This window comes from Thermobia domestica, chromosome 6 (genome assembly GCF_964235325.1).
Source record: "Thermobia domestica chromosome 6, izTheDome1.hap1.1, whole genome shotgun sequence".
Classification (NCBI taxonomy): Eukaryota; Metazoa; Arthropoda; class Insecta; order Zygentoma; family Lepismatidae; genus Thermobia; species Thermobia domestica.
Genome location: NC_137459.1, coordinates 42,958,056 through 42,979,192, shown reverse-complemented (window position 1 = coordinate 42,979,192; position 21,137 = coordinate 42,958,056).

Sequence of the window (21,137 nt, the reverse complement as noted above, 5' to 3'; positions counted from 1 at the left end):
AAGGTAAGTTCGGGAGAAGAAATTAAGAATTATTATTTCCTCTGCTATTAGTGTAAACTTGATTCAATTGGTATTGAGTTTAGCGTTCTGTTCAGCCGCGAGGCTATATGAGACCGTATAGCTGGCTCATATTCCTATGGACCTACAGCTTAATGTAGGATTTTAACATCAGCTCCCGCCGCGAATCGAATCCGGGGATGGACAAAAATATGGAAACACCTGAAAAATTGCACATTACCGTTATTTATAGCGGGTAGCATCACCTTTGGAACGCACTACGGCCTACGGTCGAAGGGCATGGAGAAATATAGGTCGCTTATGGTTGTCAAAGGAATGTTGTACCATTCTTCCACCAAAGAAGCTGCAACTTATTGTAAAGACGACGATGGCGGGAAGCGGGCTCGCAACTTGGTCTCCAAAATTGATTACAAGGGCTCAATAATATTGAGATCTGGCGATTGTGGAGGCCGTGGCAGATGTGACACTTCATCTTGGTCTCATCACAGCATTACCATCTGGAAACAAAGTTTTTTACTATGTGATACAGTTGGCACTCAGAATGGTTACGTAGTCCTTTTCAGTGATATGTCCATGCAGGGTAAAGATGAGTCCGGCAAAATACCAGGTTATATCTGCACAAATCATCACTGAACCACCGCCATGCATCACTCTTGGAACAGACAGTATGTATCGTACTCTTGTGCTGGCGTTTTCCACACGTAAACTCGGCTAGCAGTTAGAAACAACTTAAAGAAGATTCATCCGACCAGATGAGAGTCTTCCGCTCCTCCATTGTCCAGTTTTTATGGGCTTTGCACCACTGTCTCCGTATAGCAGCATAGTCAACAGTCAGGAGTGGTTTGGGAATTGTAGATCTGCCATAAATACCCTGCTTGTGAGATCTCTTCTGACTGTTTTGACGCTAACAGGGTTTGTAAGCACTCTATTCAACACAGCTGTGACTTTTGGCGCTGTGGTGATCTTCTACTTGTCACAATCCTATTCAATTTGTGACTGTCTCTGTCACGCAACATACCCTTGCGTCCACATTGGTGCTTTGCTGATGCTTGCTTTTAAGGAGCACATACAGGCAGTCATGATCCTCTAGACTGTGCCTCTTGATACACCAAATATTCCCGCTACTTTCGTTACGGATGCTTCCAGCATACACACACCCACAATTTGCCCATTTTGAAACCCTTTCAGATCAGACATGATTCACGATAACCTACACGAAATGATCACTGAACTGTAACTAGCCCTCCTGTTTGATTGACCAGGTTGTATACCTCAAAGGATGTGCTGTGACCACAGCAATATCTATCATTCAGACGCAAATCGTGTTTGAAGTGGCTACCTTTTTTATACCAATTGTTTCATTTTTTTTTTTTTTTTTTTTTTTTTTTTTTTTTTTTTTTTTTTGTCTATCCCCTGTAAGTTTGTATTGGCTAATGTTTACAGTTAACCACAATTACGAAGGAACACAGTACTCTGCTTTTAACCAAGTAATATAAAATCTGATAATATAGATACCCCTACACTGTAAATTTGTAGAATAATACAGTTAATTTATCATAAAAATAGGATTTTGAAACTGATCGGCTGCCCCAGGTTTTCCAACATCATTTTAAGAGACGTACGTAAAATGAGGGATAAATGTAATTGATTTCTGACATTTAAAGCTATTTTTTCCACGTGAAGCATTGTAAAAATAACATTAAAATACAAATAAACACAAGATGCAACTACGATCGAGGTAAGGTAAATGACCACAATAAAGTCCACCTAAAGATTTTTGTCTATATCTCGAACAATAAAGTAGACAACAATCCAATTTTAACTTAATGTGAAACATTGTCATGTTGTGTACATACTATTAAAATTTGAAGAGTCTGGCTCAATGCTATGCTGATCAGATCATATGAATAAAAAAGATGTCAAAGGGCCTTATTAAATTGCGGTGAGCACAATAAAGCCCAACATCTGTCTGAGAATATTACTCTATTAAAGTCGCATATGAAATTGATATGTATTCAAATCAATGACATTACCGTTTGTGAGGCATTAATTTAACCATAGTGTTACGTAATACAGAGTGTGATGAAAAAAAGCACGGCAAAACTTCTGGAGCGGATTCCTTATGGGTAGACAAGTAAGAAAGTTCATATGACCACATGTCGGAAAATGCATCGTTACAGAGTTGCGACCATTGAGCTGTGTGACGGTGTGAATTAGTCACATTCAAGATGCTCCTCAATGCGACTCAATTTAAACCTCAATAGCTCAGTTCCTAATTAAGCTAGGAAGATAAATTTTAGTATTAATGTCTTTTTGAAGGATGAACTACGTGTAAACCACGTACAGATATATCATATATCTCGTCGAGTGAGCCTGTACCCATATCACTTGCAGCGACTGCAGTCTTTCTCAATAGCCGACTATCTGTCCCGAGTACGCTTTCGCCAGTGATACCTCAAGCAGTGTCCCGTTAATATCATTTTCCCGTCTGCAGTAGTGTTTACAGCTGAGGTTCAGTTCACAAGAGAAGGCATCTTCAATTATCATAATGTACATATTTGAGCAGACGATAATTCTCATGTGATCAGTCCTAGCAGACATCAACAACAATTACTCTACGTGTGTAGTGTAATATTGTCGGTGACACTTTATTAGGCTCACACATACTCCCTCAGAGGCTGATGGGTAACACCTATCGAGATTTCCTGGAAACCCACATTCCGGATGCATTGGATAACTTGTCCTTGGCTCTGTATCCACCGGTGAAAATGCATATCAGTGGATCGTTTCGTCTTTTAGGAAGACATTGATACCAAAATTATCTTCCTAGCTTAATTCGGTGCTGAGCTATTGAGGTTTAAATTAAGTCACGTTGAGGGGCGTCCAGAATGTGACTATTTCACACGGTCAGGCGGCTCAATGTTCGTAACTCTGTAAATGGATTTCCCGATATATATCAACATATGAACCTTTTCACTTGTGTACCCATAAGGAATCCACCCCTGAAATTTTACCGTACCTTTTTGTTACACCCTGTATATGTTAATTTCATTTTTGTTACTTGTTTTATTGTTCAGAGTTATTCTCTTCCCCATATGTATTGCAATGGAATTGAATGATCAGTTAATTGGTCTACTTTTATAAAAGAATGTAAGACAATGAAAGCATATTGTTCTCGAGAAATTCACACTGGACATTATTGTGGTCACTTACCTTACAAGAACGTTACATTTCGAACCACAGTGGTGTTGCACAGTTCACGCATTTTTTCTTAGGACTGTGACGAAGTTGAACATCACTGGGTATAGTGAGCAAGAAAGTGTTTTGTAGGCTAATTAAGACAGTGTATGCTTGCTTGCACCCGTGCGAATGAGATCAATCGAACAATGAAAACCAAATTCAAAAAATTCTAACTCATAGAGATATAAGGAAACGCTTTTTTTTTTTTTTTTTTTAATTATGGTGCAATATTGAAAGATTTGAAAGCCGACGTGGATTCCTCAGGAGAAGAAAGTAAAAAAAAAAAAAAAAAAATGGATCATCAGTAAGAATACTTAAAGCAGAAAGTTGCAAAAGCGAGTAAACCTTGAAGTGTGAGTGTTCTGACTGACTTTTTTTTTTTTTTTTTCGCGCAGAGGAAGTTTGCTAAATAGCGAATACTATGCTTGTGAAGTGGACGTAGGTGCATGTATACTACAATGACTACGCGAGTAACTACAATAACAAACACATGCCCCACCACCTGGTGAAATAGTAAGACTACAACACATGGGTAGTGTGGTGACAACAGCTGTTAAACAAATGCATTAAGAAGGTAGGTATTGTTTACAAACTACTATATTTGACATTTCAGTGCATTAACTACATAATTACCGAGAACGTGGTCTTGACTAAAAAATGCTAAACATGTTTATTTCTTGGAAGTTCTAGAGACAAATGGAGAGCGATTTCCGGCTTCTGTTTAAAGAAATTTCATCAAATCTGGAGGTGATGGACCATTCTAAGAACATGATTTTAAACAGGGCTCAAATATTCTGGCAGCAATTACCAAAATGGCATTTCTTTACTGACTGATGCCGTAGATGATAGGCAACCAAAATTGTTCATACGTTAATTTGGTTGCATATACATTGCATAAGGGAAGATTTTATGTATTGTAACAACAGGTAAGTACGAATTATTGGATAAACGGAATCGAAATTTCAGTGTTTAACTGAGACAAGCATTCATTTCGCCCATTAGTGCTTATTCAAAACACACAAATTTGACCTGAACCTGAATAATCTATTCTTGTAATTCATTTCTGTACTTATAGTTGAGTTGCTCTGGGAACACAATCATATGCCACATATTCCAGCTTTGGAGTCACTGGAAAAGGAAGTTAAACATTCTCAGACAATGAAACGAAAAGATACATACCAAACAATTTTCCCCATCTGCAGGTATATTTCCGAAATTGAATTACTTTCATGTTGTTAACAAGCACGAACCCAATGCATTCCACTTAATAAATGAATTTCATCGGAAGTGGCTCTTATCATTATGTTCACTCGTGCCTCTCATTTTGACCATTTTAGTTTAGAAATCATGAGGACTATTTTGTTTTAGAAATCACTTAATCCACTGGAGTTGACGATACAGGGACAAGATAAAACTATTTATTGAACGTCGCCACCATTCCAACATCGATACATAGACTCTCTTGTTGAATCATTTTGGAATAGCTAGCTTTGAAACATACCGAATTTAATCGAAGTGCTTGCAAAATGGAACTAAATTTTTCCAGGATCTGATCTTGAAATTTCAGGGAACTTAGCAGACAGTTGAGAAATCGTGAAGCCATACTTTTCCACCCCTGACCGCTGTTGCCGTGTCTATGTAAGTTAGTAAGTCTCTCTCTTTAAAATATCTGCGATAGTCGCTTCATCACTTAAAAAGTTTCCACTATACTGCTTATTAACTCAAAAATGAATCACTACTACACTATGCCTTCCACCTGAAGCATTCAAATTACTTAATGTAGTTCACACTTGGCGAGCGCTTCGATAGCATTCGATATGTTTTCCATACTGATTGAATGGAAGGTTCTGTCTATAGGATGAGGAAGGGGTGGTATATATAAACCAGCATTGTCTTATTTCCATTACGGCACTTCACGTGGCTCTCCGCCAGTGGCTTAAAGGAGGTTTAAAAATATATCCCCTTTTTTAAACATAATAAGAGAATAGGGAGTTATTACTATTTGTATTGTAAATTATATACTTTAGAGCAGAGGTCCCCAATCTTGTTTACTTGGCGCTCATTTGTAAACGCGGAATGCTTCACGCCTCCAATAATAATAATAATAATAATAATAATAATAATAATAATAATAATAATAATAACCATATACTCATCAACTTAGCATTATTCACTTCAAGATTTTGTATACCACTGCAGAGCAATATGATTACTTTGTAACTGACCATTACAAAAATGAAAAGGTAAATTTCAAATGGCATTTACAACTGGTGCTTTCATAATTTCACAGTTTATTTCTGTCAGTATCTCCTTTATTTCTGTCCCTGCTCTTCACGGCCCCATTTCGCCATTAATGTCTCCCACCAGGATAGGAACCATTGTTTTAGATTTACATATACGTAATAAAATATAATATAAAGAAATATTTAGAATTATTTGGGACGTGGGCTTAAATTGCCCATTTACGCCTGTGCAAAATGAAAGAAATACATCCGTTCGAAAATTACGAAAATTCATTCATTTCACCTAATTTTCAGTGGAACTCAGTTCTATTTCCAAGTTGGTTGTAGCAAATGTGCATTGAGAACTTTGCCTTAAGTATCTAGTATGATCTATCATCAATTAACATTGCTTAAACCATGCCTTATACTAGCAAAACAATAATTGAGGCGTTCTCCGGAAAAAGGGCCTATAGGCAAAAAGATGGTTTGAAGAAAAACGCAAGTGAAAGTTTGTATTACTTCTCCGGAATATATTTTTGAAGTGAAACATGAATTGCAAAAGGTACTGATATACTTAGCACCCGCAGAAATTATGTAACAAATATGTTTTCAGATACATATATTATTTCAACAGATAAGGAGATAATTAATACCCCTTTCCAATAGGGCCTTTTTCCAAATAACACAAGATGCCGTGCATAAAAATCAAATAAACTGAAAAAGGATAGTACAAGGCAAAATACGATGTATTCAAATGTATTATGATTGCAAGAAAATATATCTGTGCGGGTCAATAGTCCCTTAAGGGCGTATAGTGAAAATGATGGGTCTGAGAGAAACGCAATTAAATGTTGTGCCAGTTGTATTTAACAGTACTTTGGAGCAAGACAAAACTTCAACATCTTTTCATGTAGTGAATATTGTAACAGAATACAAAGTCTTGTGGTAGTGACAAAGTGCCCTGTTTCCATAGAACACAAAAAAATATATTGAAAAATATTAATACTACGCAATATGCGATGTGGAAAAAACTAAAAGAATATAATGAAAAATAAAGCACTGGTTACAAAACACATTGACGTGTAGTTTGCCTGAATTCCCTGAATAATACATTCAAGCAGTCCCTCTCTGTTGGTAACAGGAAAACGAGAAGGTATACAATATCTGATTTGAAAATCTTTCTATCCATAGCTATATCTCTTTGCGACTATACAGTTTTCCACTTTGACGTTTTTGTTTCTGTACCTCACGTTTGATACTTTCTTTTTGGAATTCATTTCGCGTCTATTTATTTCTTCACCACTATCCACTACCAGTAGCATAAAACTCGTATAGCAACACAGATACAGTTCCAGCAATGCTTCCAACACGCTCAGGGTCCAAATATTAATGCAGTAATGATGATACAGATACAGGCATAACTTTGCACTGTGCTACCAGATCAAAACGATCTTTTAAGCACTTGTTGAGCAGACAGTAATTGTTCATTTAAGCTGATCTCTAGAAAAAGAGCCTATGAGCCCATAGACCCTTTTTCTGGAGAATGCCTCAATTATCCCATTTCCTTCAGAAATATTGCAATAAGCTAATATTATTTATAAATGACAGCCTACTGATTTTAAAATACAGAATTTCTTATATTCAGTGATATTTCTGAAAAGCGTTTATTTCCAACGTGTGACGCGTCAATACGCGGAGAGTAAGTGAAACAAATGAAGAACATTTCCAAAAATCTCGCAGTAGATCAATCTATTGCTTTTCCGTTATGTCTAGAAATATCTAAAGCACTAAATAACAGTTGCCAGTGGCATATGCAGAATTTCATCATTGGGATATATAGAAGTACTCAATGTCACATCTTTAGACGACAAGCGTGATTTTTTTTTTTACATACTTGTATATCTCAATATAGTACTTTTTGTCATAATATCTTGGTCAGGGATCGTTTAAAACCTGTAACCTCTGCGTACACCACAGCAAGTTACTGATATTTGCTCTGGGAATTTCTTACCTGGTAATTGTTTTGTTATAGAGCAGTGGTTGCCGAACTTCTGAAGCTTCTGAGCGGTTATTGGTACAGCGTTCACCTCTGGTGCTTGGGGTCCCGGGTTCAAACCCTGCTCCTGCCAAGTTAACTTTGTGGTGGACAAACACCGTGTGCGTGGGTTTTCTTGGGTTTCCCCCGTTTTCTCCCACTTTCTTCATTCCACCATTTCATTCATCTCTCATCATCACCGTCTCCTTTAGCCTAACCAGCATAACCCTGGGACGGAAAACTCAAAAATTTAATTTAATTTTTTTTAATATGTAGCACATATTTTACTTATGTTTATAACTATTTTGTCTTCTTCCAAATGTGTGGACCGAAGGTTACGCCTAGCATAAAAAAATATTTCTGTGGACTATGGATCAATGGTACAGCGCTAACATCTGGTTCGATAACACATCATGTGATTTTGTGGTAGATGTGTTTACATTTTTTGCGTTCCACAAAAGAAGAGCCAATTGAAACAGTAGTCAAGATTAAAGACTATATTTCACCTTCTTAATGAATAAACAAACATCTTTGAATACAGTACAACAGAATGCTTGAAACTTGATTCGCAAGTTAACTGTCATTACTAATTGAAGTGAACACTCAAAACAGTAACAGTTTCAATCATATTTTCCATTGTACAAGATTTGCGTTTTGGATCAAAAGATAAAATATATTTCAATCAAAGCTTTCTTGTAGGCCTTATATCTGGAGAACTAAATATAGTGTACCCAAGGCCAAACTATCAGGTAACTCAGTATGATGTGCTAATTCCGTATAAAATACGAAAACACGATTTAGGTGCCGTCTAAAAATTTTGTGGCCCCTGATCCAATTAGCCGAAAAGATCCAATATTTTTCAATCAAAAAACATTCTTGTAGGCCTCATATCTGGAGAACTAAATACAGCGTACCCAAGCCCAAACTATCAGGTAACTCAGTATGATGTGCTAATTCCGTATAAAATACGTAAACACATTTAAAGGCCGTCCAAAAATTTTGTGGCCCCTGATCCAATTACCCCAAAAGATCCAATATTTCTCAACCAAAAAGTTTTCTTGTGGGCCTTATATCTGGAGAACTACATATAGTGCAGCCAAACGCGAACTATCACTAAACTCAGTATGATGTGCTTATTTCGTAGAAAAAAAGCTCGATTTAGGGGCTGGTCAAATATTTTGTAGCCTCTGATCCAAAAACTAATTATTGGCCAAAATCGCAATCTTTTGATCCATTTTGATTTTTCTAATTTCTTGTTACAGAGTTAAAGTTGATTTAAACTACTCGCTGATCAAAATAATACGTTTATTGTAAAATTATTAACGTGTAATAATTTCGCAAACTATCCACTTGGCTTCATCAGACACTATAAATACACAGGTAGTGAAAGATTTGATATAAGAAACAGTGAAAAAAATGTCTGATTCTTGATTGATTACCATCCTTTACAAACCGAAAATATAAAACAGAATCAAAATCGATAATTACTTTTTCCAACCTGTTGACACCATATACATTCATAGCTTATAACTAAGCCTAATCTAGTTGACAAAATAACCTTTAGAACTAACTGAAACTATTACTATTATTATTATTATTATTATTATTAAGTATTCTGCTTTTCGGCAGGTCCTGAGACTAAAGAATTTTCATTTTATTTTTCAATTTTAGATTTACACTTGGAAATGTTTCTTTCACGTTTTTTGATCTTCCGCTTCCTCCTTTAACTCCCAATATTTTCTTGTGTTTCTCAAATCATCGATCAGTTGTGTTCTTCTTCTTCCTATTCCTCCCATTCCTTCCATCTTTCCTTCTATGGAAGTATGAAGAAGACAATTTCTTCGCAAGATGTGTCCAATCCAATTGACCTTCCAACGAGGGATGCTGGCTAGATGTGTCCTCTTCTCTCCTATCTGTTTGAAAACATCTTCGTTTATTGGTCTGTCTGTCCATTTTATCTTCTCCACCTTCCTCCAACACCACATTTCGAAGGTCTCTAAATATTTCTTCTCCATCTTCCGCAATGTCCAAGTCTCTGAAGAATACAGTCCAATGGTCCAGATATAGCACTTGACCAACTTTTTCCTAAGTACAATATTAAGCCTGCTAGTTAAGAGTAGCTGAAATATGAATACTAATAAATAACTAATCCTATATTTTCAAAACTAAATCTGTACAATCAAGTTATTTAATCTTTAAGACGCCTTAATAACTTATACCATTGTGTGTGTGTGTGTGTGTGTGTGTCTATTAGAGTAACGTGTAATCGCAATTTCTCTTAGTTCTGGGTGGTGGTAGCGCTCGGCCAAGTCCTTGGTAAGTACAAAAAATAATCTTGGAAATAACAGTGTTTCCACCAAGTAACACTATCACTTGACTTTCCATCCGGCCTGTTGCATCTTCAGCCACCCTGGAATAGCTTTCAGTTCGTCGTTTGATAAATATGTTCAAAAAACAAGTAATCAATTAATTCTTACAGCCTATATTGGTGCAAGCAGAAAAAAAATCTCAGCCTAGTGTTCCTTTTACAAAAGGGCTATTTATATTTATTCTGCTCCATTGTTATCGTTGAGGGCCGCGGTAGCTCAGTAATAGAGCGTTTACTTGTGGTGCGTAGAGTCTGTTTTTCAATCACATCTCGCGAAAAGCGGATTTTGTGGTGGACAAACACCGTATGCGTGAGTTTCCTCATTGTTGTCCCGTTTCCCCTCGCTTTATTTAGTCCACTGTGGTATTCATTTCTCATCATCATCGTCTCCTTTAGCCTAGCCGACATAACCATGAGACGTAAAACTGAAAGATTTCATTTCATTTCATTTTCTACTGTTATTGTGAAGGTTTCTTCATTACTCACAAGACAATGAGCTATTGCGTGCTGAAAGAGGAATGGATTTAGCCATCAATCAGCTTTCCAATGGAAGTAACTTTTCATTCGTTGTACTTATGTGGTTGCTCCGGTATCTTCTCTCCCATTCCCGAATGTTTCATATAGTTTTGGTGTCTGGAGGCAGGCATACCTTATATTCACTTCATTGAATTACTTGTTCATTTTGTAATTCATTTTAAAATTTCTGAAGCTGCGAAAAGCACATTAAACTGTCAATTGTTCAATGCATTTCAAACGTTTTTATTTCTAGATAGTTGCTTACGGAAAATAGTATAGGTTTCATAATAATAGCATTATGTACTAAAAGCGATGAACGTATATTGAAGTAAAGTTAGTTTCCCCCTACAAAAATGTCTTGCCCTAATGTTCTCCTTATAAACCTACCCTACATTCCAACAGGATATCCAACTGGACGCTTCATAACTATTTTCTCTAATTCTACCCCCCCCCCCCCATCGGATGAAATATTTGGCGAAAGAGCTTGCAATGTGTTCTTTTTTACTATGTAGTTATGTTTTTATTCTTTTCTGAACTTCCGGATTCCATTGTTTCAACCAATACTTATAAACCTCTTCACTTGGCAACATTGAAACAACGCTATTTTTATGCTGTTAATTCTCAACCGATTACTGCATGTTTTACAATTAATTAATTACTCTACAGAATATGATCTTAATTTCTTGGAAACCCATTCACAATATTTTTTTTTACTATTATTATGTTTCGGAAGATCTACAAACCAAAAAGAAGAAAGACCAAAAATTTCAACAATAAAGGGGGTGGGGCACAGTGACTCAGTAGTACAATGCTTTCTCTGCTGCGTGGGGTCCCTGATTCAATCCCCGTTCAAGTAAGTTTATAGTTGACAACATTGTGTCTGCAGCTTTTCCCGGATATTCCTGTTTCCTCCCACATTTTTATTCCACTAATTCCCTCTTCCATCATCACTCACTTGCCTTAATCATCCTCTTCCTTAGCCTAAAGGATATAATCGTGGGACGTTAAATAAAAATATTTCATTTTTATCTTCAAAAGTACAGGAGGGGGGCAACGTTCTTCTTTTGTCTATTGTCGCCGAGTGTATGAATAGATAGACGTCATTAAGCATTCCTATTCATACCCACATTACAAGGTATTTGGTAGTACAACCCAGACAGACTTATTCACATAGTGACGAGTAGAAAACGATGATCACAATCATGTTGCAAAATACAATAAATAAATAAACAGACAACAAACTAACAAATAAATAATTATAAAAATAACATAACAACATAAGAACTTATTTCATTACGCTCTTGGATTTCAAAACCTATTAGGAGGGGGAATGTAACTCTGTAAATCTACAAGTAAGGGCGACTTTTAGTGCTTTGCTGTATAGATAGGTGAGATAGTTCTTGAATGTTGAGAGTATTTCCTTGAACTAATAGTCTTTGGCATCTGTGACATAGGTGAAAGAAGGAAAGGAATAAAGTATATAAGAAGGGGGGACCCAAAAAAACCGGAATGAAGCAGCGCTGCCGTTCCTAATCGTTTTCGCCTACTCATACAGGATCAAATCGTTCGTCTGAATTTGAGCTAGGACTTAAAAAATCAGATTGAAACGATCCAAACGTTTTAACCAACATGATGACATTTTCCGAGAATTAAACAAAATCTAAAAGGAAAATGTTTTGATGGTGTAGCTGCTATAAAAAGAACTTTGCAGAGCGCACTGGACAATATAAAAGTTGAACATTCCAGAGGTGCTTCAAACAGTGGGAAAGAAGATGGGAGAAATGAATCGCATTTAATGGAGAGTGCTTTAAAGGAGACTGAAAGAATTTTGTAAAAAAAAAAAAAAAAATGATAAAAAAAAGGTCCGGTTTCCTTTCGGTCCCCCTTGTTTGCAATTTAAACCTAACTAAAATTTGTTGAAATTACAACAATTATATTATGTCTATGAGAAATTAAGATGGACATTCACTACATGAAATGTTTTTGTCCTACATGAAAAAAAAAATCCACTACCTATTATTTGAAAAGTACAAACTAATACATAACTAAATGTTATGCCAATTAAAATTAACATTTAACACACTTCTTTCCTTCCTTGAATAACTATCGTTTTCTGATGTTCTTCGAATTTTAGGTTACAAGCCGAACAGAAACTATATTCGTCGGATTGTAACTTAGGTACACTCATGTCCAAAATGATTGTCGCATATCTATAACTGTCTTCTTGTAAGAATATAATTTGATAATGACTTTCAGAGTATTTTTAATACTGATACTATGTGTATAATCGAGAAATGTATATTTGTGGTAACTTTCATAGGAAAAAATTATAAATACGAAAATTAGAATGAGTAAAACAAAATGTTCATAAATGTACTAGAAAGTTTTAGTTTCGTTTTATTTTTCTAATTTACTGTTCTTTTGACATGAAATTTGGCACATACATGTCTTTGCCAATTATATACATACTAACGTTATAAGAAATTCCGGACGAATTCGTTATAAAAGTGTATTACCACAACAACATATTTATAGACATGCGCCAACAATTTTGGACATGAGTGTACATGCCAGCAATAACTTAACTTTGTTCTCGTGAATTCTTACACACATTATCAGTCTGATCAACGTTCATACCCCAAGCTATCTGCACAAAATATGTACAAAAGAATCACATTCGTATTACTAATACGAGTATCACAAAAGTTCTAAGCCTACTTATGAAGGGAGTTGTAGAGAGTTTATTTATGGTGGTGTTTTCACCATAGTCCCCTGTCAACACATTTTGCTGCACATCGATGTTCAAGTACCTTAATACCGCTCGTAAGAAATGGTTTGTCGAATGCGTGTAAAATTTCATTTACGGCATGCATGATATCACCATCAGTGTCAAAATGAGTATCTTCGAACTTCTTTTTGAGCTTAGGAAAGATATGAAAGTCATAAGGTGCCAAATAAGGTGAACAAAGTGGGTGGGGAAAGAATGGGTAGCCACAATCGTGAATTGCTGCCATTGCGAAGACTGGCTTATGGGTGGGAACATTGTCTTGATGGAGAACCGTATCTGCTGCTAGTTTCCCAGATCGCTTCTGCAGAATATTATGCAGCTGTCCTAGAAAACCTACATAGTACTCCCCAGTCAGTGTTTGCCTCCTTGGAAAATAATCAACCATCACTATCCCTTCTGAATCCCAGAAAACTGTAGCTAACACTTTTCCTCCTGAGGCACTGACTTGGCTTTTTTCGGAGGGGAGGGGATGAAGGGTGTTTCCACTTCTTGAAACTTTTTTGGAATCTAGTAATGGTGGGCCCAGGTTTCATCTACTGTTATGAATCGAGTGCGAAACACATCTGGATTTGTCCGGACGAGATGAAAATTGTCCCTTGAAATATTTTATCTACTAAGCTTTTGATCAGGTGTCAGCGGTTTTGGCACCCATCTCGCATAAACCTTGCTGATTCCCAGATGCTGGGTGATAATTCGTCAACTCTTGCAGTAAATAAATCTACTGTTTCAGAAATCTCTCTGATGGTCATTCTCGACCATTCATTATGATTTCATGTACTTTGTCAATGTTCTCTGAGTTCGTACTTTCACCGGCTTCCTGATCGAGTGTCACCTTCAATGGAGGTCTTCTTTTCTCTTAAATTCGGCTGCCTACTTCTTCACTGTGACATATGAAAGGGCACTATCATCTAAAGAAACAACCCTGTTGGCATGGATCTCCTGCAGATTTATACCTTTCTGTGAGATATCCAATCACGTTTTTCGCCTTCAATTTCTCCATTTAAAGCTACACTTTGCTCATTCTTCTGTCTTTCTAGACCTGTAACAACAAAATAAAAGTCAATAATTATACCAAATTTGGTATAACATCATAATAAGGTTCAATAAATACGGCCTAAAAATATTAGACGTTTAGTTCGAATTTTTCTTGGTTAGGCTTAGCATTTATGTAACAGCCCTCGTATTCTAGAATAGAATGAAACACTGCTTAACATGTAAATTTGATTTAAAATATATTAGTATTTTAGAATCTGTGTTATAAACATAAAATCGCTTATAAGTTAGACTATCCTTTCGAGGTTTAAGATATAACAGCTAGTGTTCATGCACTTTTTTTAATCTTCGACTGTGCCTTGCCTAGGAAGGTACATAGGCGGCAGCACTTGTTTACCTAAATGCATAAACTGCTCTTCAAGTCTCGCTAAGCAAGAGGTAACTAGGATGGGCGTAGGTAACACACTCCACAGATAGTACATGGGAAGGGGGTTAAAGAGTTATCCTGAAGCTTCTTAAAACTTCCCTAAACAATTTAAGTTGACTAATTTAACATGTACCCATTGGAACATCAAACTTAATGGCTCCTTTTTACTTCCCTGCCACAACTTTGCTTCGACCCACCACGACGAACTATGTCTATACATCATACTGTTACTCACCTCAAGTTAACTACAATAGTCGTTCATCAGGGGTCATAATAACCATTCTTCCCTTAAGAAGGGCGTGGGAAAGGGACGAGTGAAAATAATAATAAAAAAACTACAATGTAAATGTCGAGTTCATAATTCTCGGTGTCGCTGGGATGGATAGTGACACTCCAGATGCCATAGAAGCCCAAGGTCAGTTCTCGTTAGCACCTCTAGGGGGTAGTGGAAAGGCGGCGGCAGGTAAAAAATAATCGGAAACAAATTATATATTGTGTCGCTGAGATAAATAATGATACTTCCGATGCCATTTGAGTCTAAGCTTAGCTTCAGTAAGGTAAGACTTCATAGCGCCCCTAGGAAGGGCGTGGGAAGGGAAAAAAGGCGTCAAAATAATTTTAAAAATGACTGATATTATTATCGAATACATAGTTTTCGCGGCTGCTGAGATGAATAGTGACTACCCGTTTCTGTTTAAATTCAAGTTCAGTCCCATCTACATAACAGCATTACCATGAGATCATAACTTCAAGGTTTGACAAAGGATGAAAAATAAAATGTTTAAAATGACTAGAGTGGGGTCCTATTCATACTTTTCAGGGTCACTATGCTGATTGGTCATACTTCCCATGACATTTAAGCCCAATTTAAGTCACAATGGGCATTTCAACTGGCCCGGGAATTGACAGGGCGCAAAGCCAAAGGCGCATATCAGATTTAGACTACAAGTATATCAGATAATGTAAAAGTATTATGCCTATTGTGCATTAGTGAAAATGAAAAAATGAAATCTTTGAGTATTACATCCCACTCTTATGCCAGCTAGGCTAAAGGGGACGGTGATGATGAGAAATGAATGAAATAGTGGAATGAAGAAAGTGGGAGGAAACGGGAGAACCCTGAAGAAAAATACGCACACAGTATTTGTCCATTAAAAAGCCCACTTGGCACGAGCTGGGATCGACCCAAGGATCCCATGTACCAGAGATTAACGCTCTACTACCTTTTAAATTCCTGTCTTATTTTCTACTTCAACCATTTTTCAGAACTACTAGTCACGAGAGGGACACGAACACAAGAACATCGAGGACAGTTAAAATTCAACCCTTGCTACTACAGAGGGATTCGAACTCCGAATGGACTTCACCTCACGATCATCAGCCTAACACCTCAGACAGCTCAGCTACACCCACCGGCCTTTTGAAAAGTGACTTTCATCACAAATTCACTCAGTAGCACGCTCGGCTACGAGGGCCGACAATGAAATGAAATCTTTTGGTTTAACTTCCCACGATTATGCCCTTTAGGGTAAGAGAGATGGATGATTCAGCCAAGTGAAAGGTGACGGAACAAGAATGTGGAAGGTAACGGGAGTACCCTGAGGAAACCCACAGAGATGATGATGTCTGCAATATTACCACTGAGCCATCGCGGCCCATTATTTTACATTCGTGTGCAAAGTCCACAGCGAGTGAGGCCTAACTTCGTCTGACAACTGACAACTGAAGTTTAGAGCTGTGTAAAAACTCGTGCCATTTCTGAAGCAATGGTCAGCAGGGCTAAAAAGTAGATAACCTACTACAACCATGTGTAAAAGGAATCGTGGTCAACAAAGAAGAAGATCCACAGTCTGTGGCAAAGCTCACGTTGATACTCTGGGATATTTTGGTGTGTTTGGTGGAACTGGAAGAGTATTGTGCATCACGAGCTTCTCCCGACGGACAGAAAAATAGACTCGGGCCTGTACTGTCTACAGTTAGCGCGAGTGTACCCAGCAATTCGAAAGTAATGGCTGGAACTGATCAACAGAATGGGCGTCGTATACCAATCTGACAACACACATATTTGACCTGTTGGGAATTGCGGGAACTTGTCTGAGTTATTTTTATGCATCCACCGTATAGCATGAACATAGCACAATCAGACTATCATTTATTTCGGTTTCTGTAGAACTTTCTGAATGGTGTTAAGCAGCATGTCAAAAGCACTTGTATACATTCTTTTTAAAATAAAAAAAAACAGAAGCTGCATAGCGACGGGATTATGGCGTTATTTGATAAATGGAAGACCATCGAGTAAAATGGAACATATGTGTCTTTATAATGATATTTTAAAATCATAATAAATGTATTCCCAACACTCATTTCCAAAGGCTCAATACTTTTAGACAACCTGATAAATGGATACGTGTGTCTCTGCATGTCCCAACATCACTGGAATACCAGGATCAATTTCAACCAAATTTGGCACATATATGAGTTGTTCACATACAATCGTATAATTTACAATCTAAAAAATAATACTGTGGGAGTAAGCACTCGAATGAGTAGGAGATGGGAAGAGGGTGACATGTAAAAATAATCGAGAACAGCCAGTGTTAGTGTGGGATTCATTTTTTTATGTTGCAAAGATGAACAGTGACACCTCCGATACCGTTTAAATCGAAGTTCAGCCCCGTTGACATGGATCTGAAAAGAGATAAGAAGTGAAATGTCCGAAATGACCGAGATTAGTAGTCGGGAAAATGGCTGACCCATGAGAAATTACTTCGGAACTTGGTTACTACCTGCCTCAGCCTTTTTTTTTTTTTTATGTCACTTTGATTAAAGAGATTATTCCAAGGGGTAGAATGTTTCAAAATTTATGCCAAAATCATATTCTAAGGATGCAGGACTTGGGGATTTTTATCATTACACGTTCATTGGGCGCACGGGGGCTCAGTGGTAGAGAGGTTACCTTTGTTGTTGCGGTGCATCGTTCAATCCTCGGCCAAGTAACTCTGTGGTGGACAACATCGTGTCGGTAGGTTTATCGAGATACTCCTCTTTCTTCCTACATTCTCATTCCATTAATTCTTAAATCATCATTCACTTGTCTTAAACATCCGTCTTCCTTAGCCTAAATGACATAATCATTGGACGCTAAAACGAAATACTTCATTTCATTTTTTACACGTTCATTGAAAAGCATATCTTAAGCAAAAAAGGATTAAAATATTTTCTATAAATATATTCCCAACGTGCGAAGAACGAGTGTTTCAGTTCATATACAGGGTGTTTCAAAACATCACCGACAACGTTTGGGAGGTGATTCCTGACACCAAGGTAAGACAAAAAGTATTGATCAACTTGGATGCACAAATGCTTCGCTTCAGAGTTATGGGCTGCCGAAATCATGAAAAATTGAACTTTAAAGGTCCATAGGTCTAAAACTATGGGACCTACCGTAGTCGGATCAAGACTTCATTTAGAAACTAGTATGTGTCCTATCCAAAAATCCATGTTTCAAAACCCCACGGTACTTCCACAACAGTTTTTATAGAGTGAGTTTGGCTAAGGGTAAATAATTTGAAGTACTCACCAACTACCTCTATAAAAATGTTGAGGAAGTACCACAGGATTCTGAAACATGGATATTTGGATAGGGCACATAGTAGTTCCTAAGTGGAGTCTTGACCCGGCTCCGGTAGGTCCCCTGGTTTCGAAGCTATGGATATTTAAAGTTCAATTTTTCATGATTTCGGCAACCTATAATTCTGAAAAGAATCATTTGTGCACCCAAGTTGTTCGATACTTTTTGTCTTATCTTTGTGTCAGTAATTATCTCCCAAACATTGTCGGTGTTACTTTGAAACACCCTGTATATTGTGTTTTCGTAAAATCGTCTTCTAGTGCCATAAATTATTTTAGCATTTTTTCATTTATATTAGGTATACATAGATATTTCACATATATTAGGCGATTTCTTTCATACATCAGTGGGAATATTGGGAGCCCGAGGGTGTGGGGGCAGGAGGAAACCAACAGTCAGGGCGCTACAAGTACAGTCGATAATTTTACTTGTTCTGGCTTAGAATATCACTCTGGAGTATATGTAACTTATTGAAGTCTCTATACAGGGCTTCTTTTAAGGAGAGTTGTAAAGCAGTAACCTTTACATGTTTATTTTTCTACCTTAATGCTTTAATTAGAGGTACCTGGCCAGCATATATGATCAATATGAATCAATATTTCACAATGATAGATGAAACTTTGGCTCCCTTATTGTTCAGCTGCACTACCTTAATATATATTTACAAAATAATCCCTCTTCACACCCTATACATTGTGCGCTTTCCAAGGTGTTTTAAAATATGTTCACTCTAAATAATGCTCTTTGCTGTACCATAAAGCTTTTGTTATATGCCTGCCTTCATTTCAACATACTACAAAATTCCTATTTTAAACTTGACCTCATTCATGGCTAAGCGGTTAGCGAACGCGCCTTTGGTGGGAGAGACCCGGGTTTGATTCCCGACGGGAGCTCATGTGGTTCGGATTCCACGTTAATCAGTAGGCCCCTTCTCATATGACCTCGCTACTGAAAGGGACATTAAACTCAAAATTAACTCAACTCCTACTTTAAACTTGCATTGGTGATTAATAGCGCCAGCAGCAGTGCCTTCGGCGCCTTAACTCTCAATGAAATTTAACGTTGCGTAAGCGCACCTAATAAAAATTGGAAAGTCATAATTAATTGTTACCTTTTAGGTTATGAGTAGCTGAATTTGTGGATGAAAAGATATTTGGAGTCTCATCACTTTTATGCTCCACCATTCTTAATCTGCACATAGGACACGCGAAATGACAAACAATTTTAGATGCGCTGATGGCATACACGCTCTGAAGCCGTTAGCAGAGAGAAAAACATAAAAGGGATAATTTTAAAGAGAATCCCCCTTGAGCAAAATAGTATGCAAAAATAAACAATATACACTTCGTTCACATCTACGAATTTAGTTATTACACTTGAAGGTGTATGAGAACTGCTAATACTCATTGTGGCAAGTACACGGGGAAGGGGAAGTATAATATCTTGAAGAACTGAATTTTGAAGAACGATTTTGAGGGTGTTATGAAATTCCAGTCAGTTTCATATCCTGCCAACAAATTTATTAAGTCAGAAGGAAAAATATATTTTGTAGGTTTCAAACATTTTCCAGAATTATGCCGCCTGTTACCAGTCAAGAAACGGAAATTCATAATATTACGTTTGCTACTACACTCTGTAAAGAAAAAATAGTGACACCTCAATTATCAAGCTAACTTACACAGAAAACCATAGTTGTAGCCCGTTAGAAGAGGAATAGGGGGAAATGAAGAGTGGGATAGTTCATTTGCGTTATCTATGACACCTGTGGTGTACGACATCACTTGCCAATTGTTTGTGTATCAGTAATATTTTTGCTAGATGGCACTGACTGCGTCTCGTAAATTATTGTAGTGAGAATTTTGCATTGCATTTGTGATGTATAGACTACGGTGAATAGCATTTTATGATTGTTCTTTGCTTTCTCTTTGTTTGAACAGTGTCAAGTGGCAAAATTGTTGTTGTGCAGCGTTGTTTGTGTGTGATATTGTTGCTACATGTGGGCTGTAAACAAATAAGATGAGTAAGAAATGTGACTTGTTGCCATGTGAACAAGACATAATTATTGCTTTTCGCAGCTAGGGTAAATCTCTAAGGGAATAGATTGAATACTGAAAATCCATGATTCTACGGCAGGAAGAGTAATCCACAAGTGTAAACAGCATAACAAATCGTCCCTTCATCAACAGGGTGCATGTAAAAAGAAAGCATCACCCAGAGCAGATTGCTAAATGAAATCAATATCACCGCAGATTAAAGGAGTGGTTTCCCCAAAAATCGCTTCTTTAGTTTGACATGATCTTGGAACTGCAGTTACTCGTACACCTGTATTGTCTTGACAGTATCAAGAGGATATTACAAAGAAGAAACCGCGTAGAAAGTCCAAACTGACAAAACACAGAGGACTTCAACATGTAGTTTTGTGAGTTGATATGCAATTTGGACTTATGACAACTGGAAGCACGTCGTTTTCTTCGTTGAAAAGAAGTTTAGAATAGAGGGAAACGATGGTGGTGTGAAGTTATGGATACGAACAAACAAGGAACTTAACAAGAGATGCAAATATTCAGTTACTGAGTCATGGTATGGGCTTGGTTTATCGCTAAAGACGTCAGAACAATGGATATATGTGAAGGATCGTTTCACGCACGAAAATATCTTCAAACTTCTTACAACAGCTAAAGACGACTTTTCTGAAGAAAATTTGGACTACTTCCTTTTCCAGAACGATAATGCTTCATGTCACAGAGCGAAAATCGTTAATACGTGGTTCAAGAATATGACTATTTAGAGACTCATGTGGCCTAAAAACTAACCTGACATGAATACAGTTCAAAATTTGTTGATCAATATGAGTAGAAGATTCAATAGACAACTATCTCAAACAGAATGGAATTCAAGG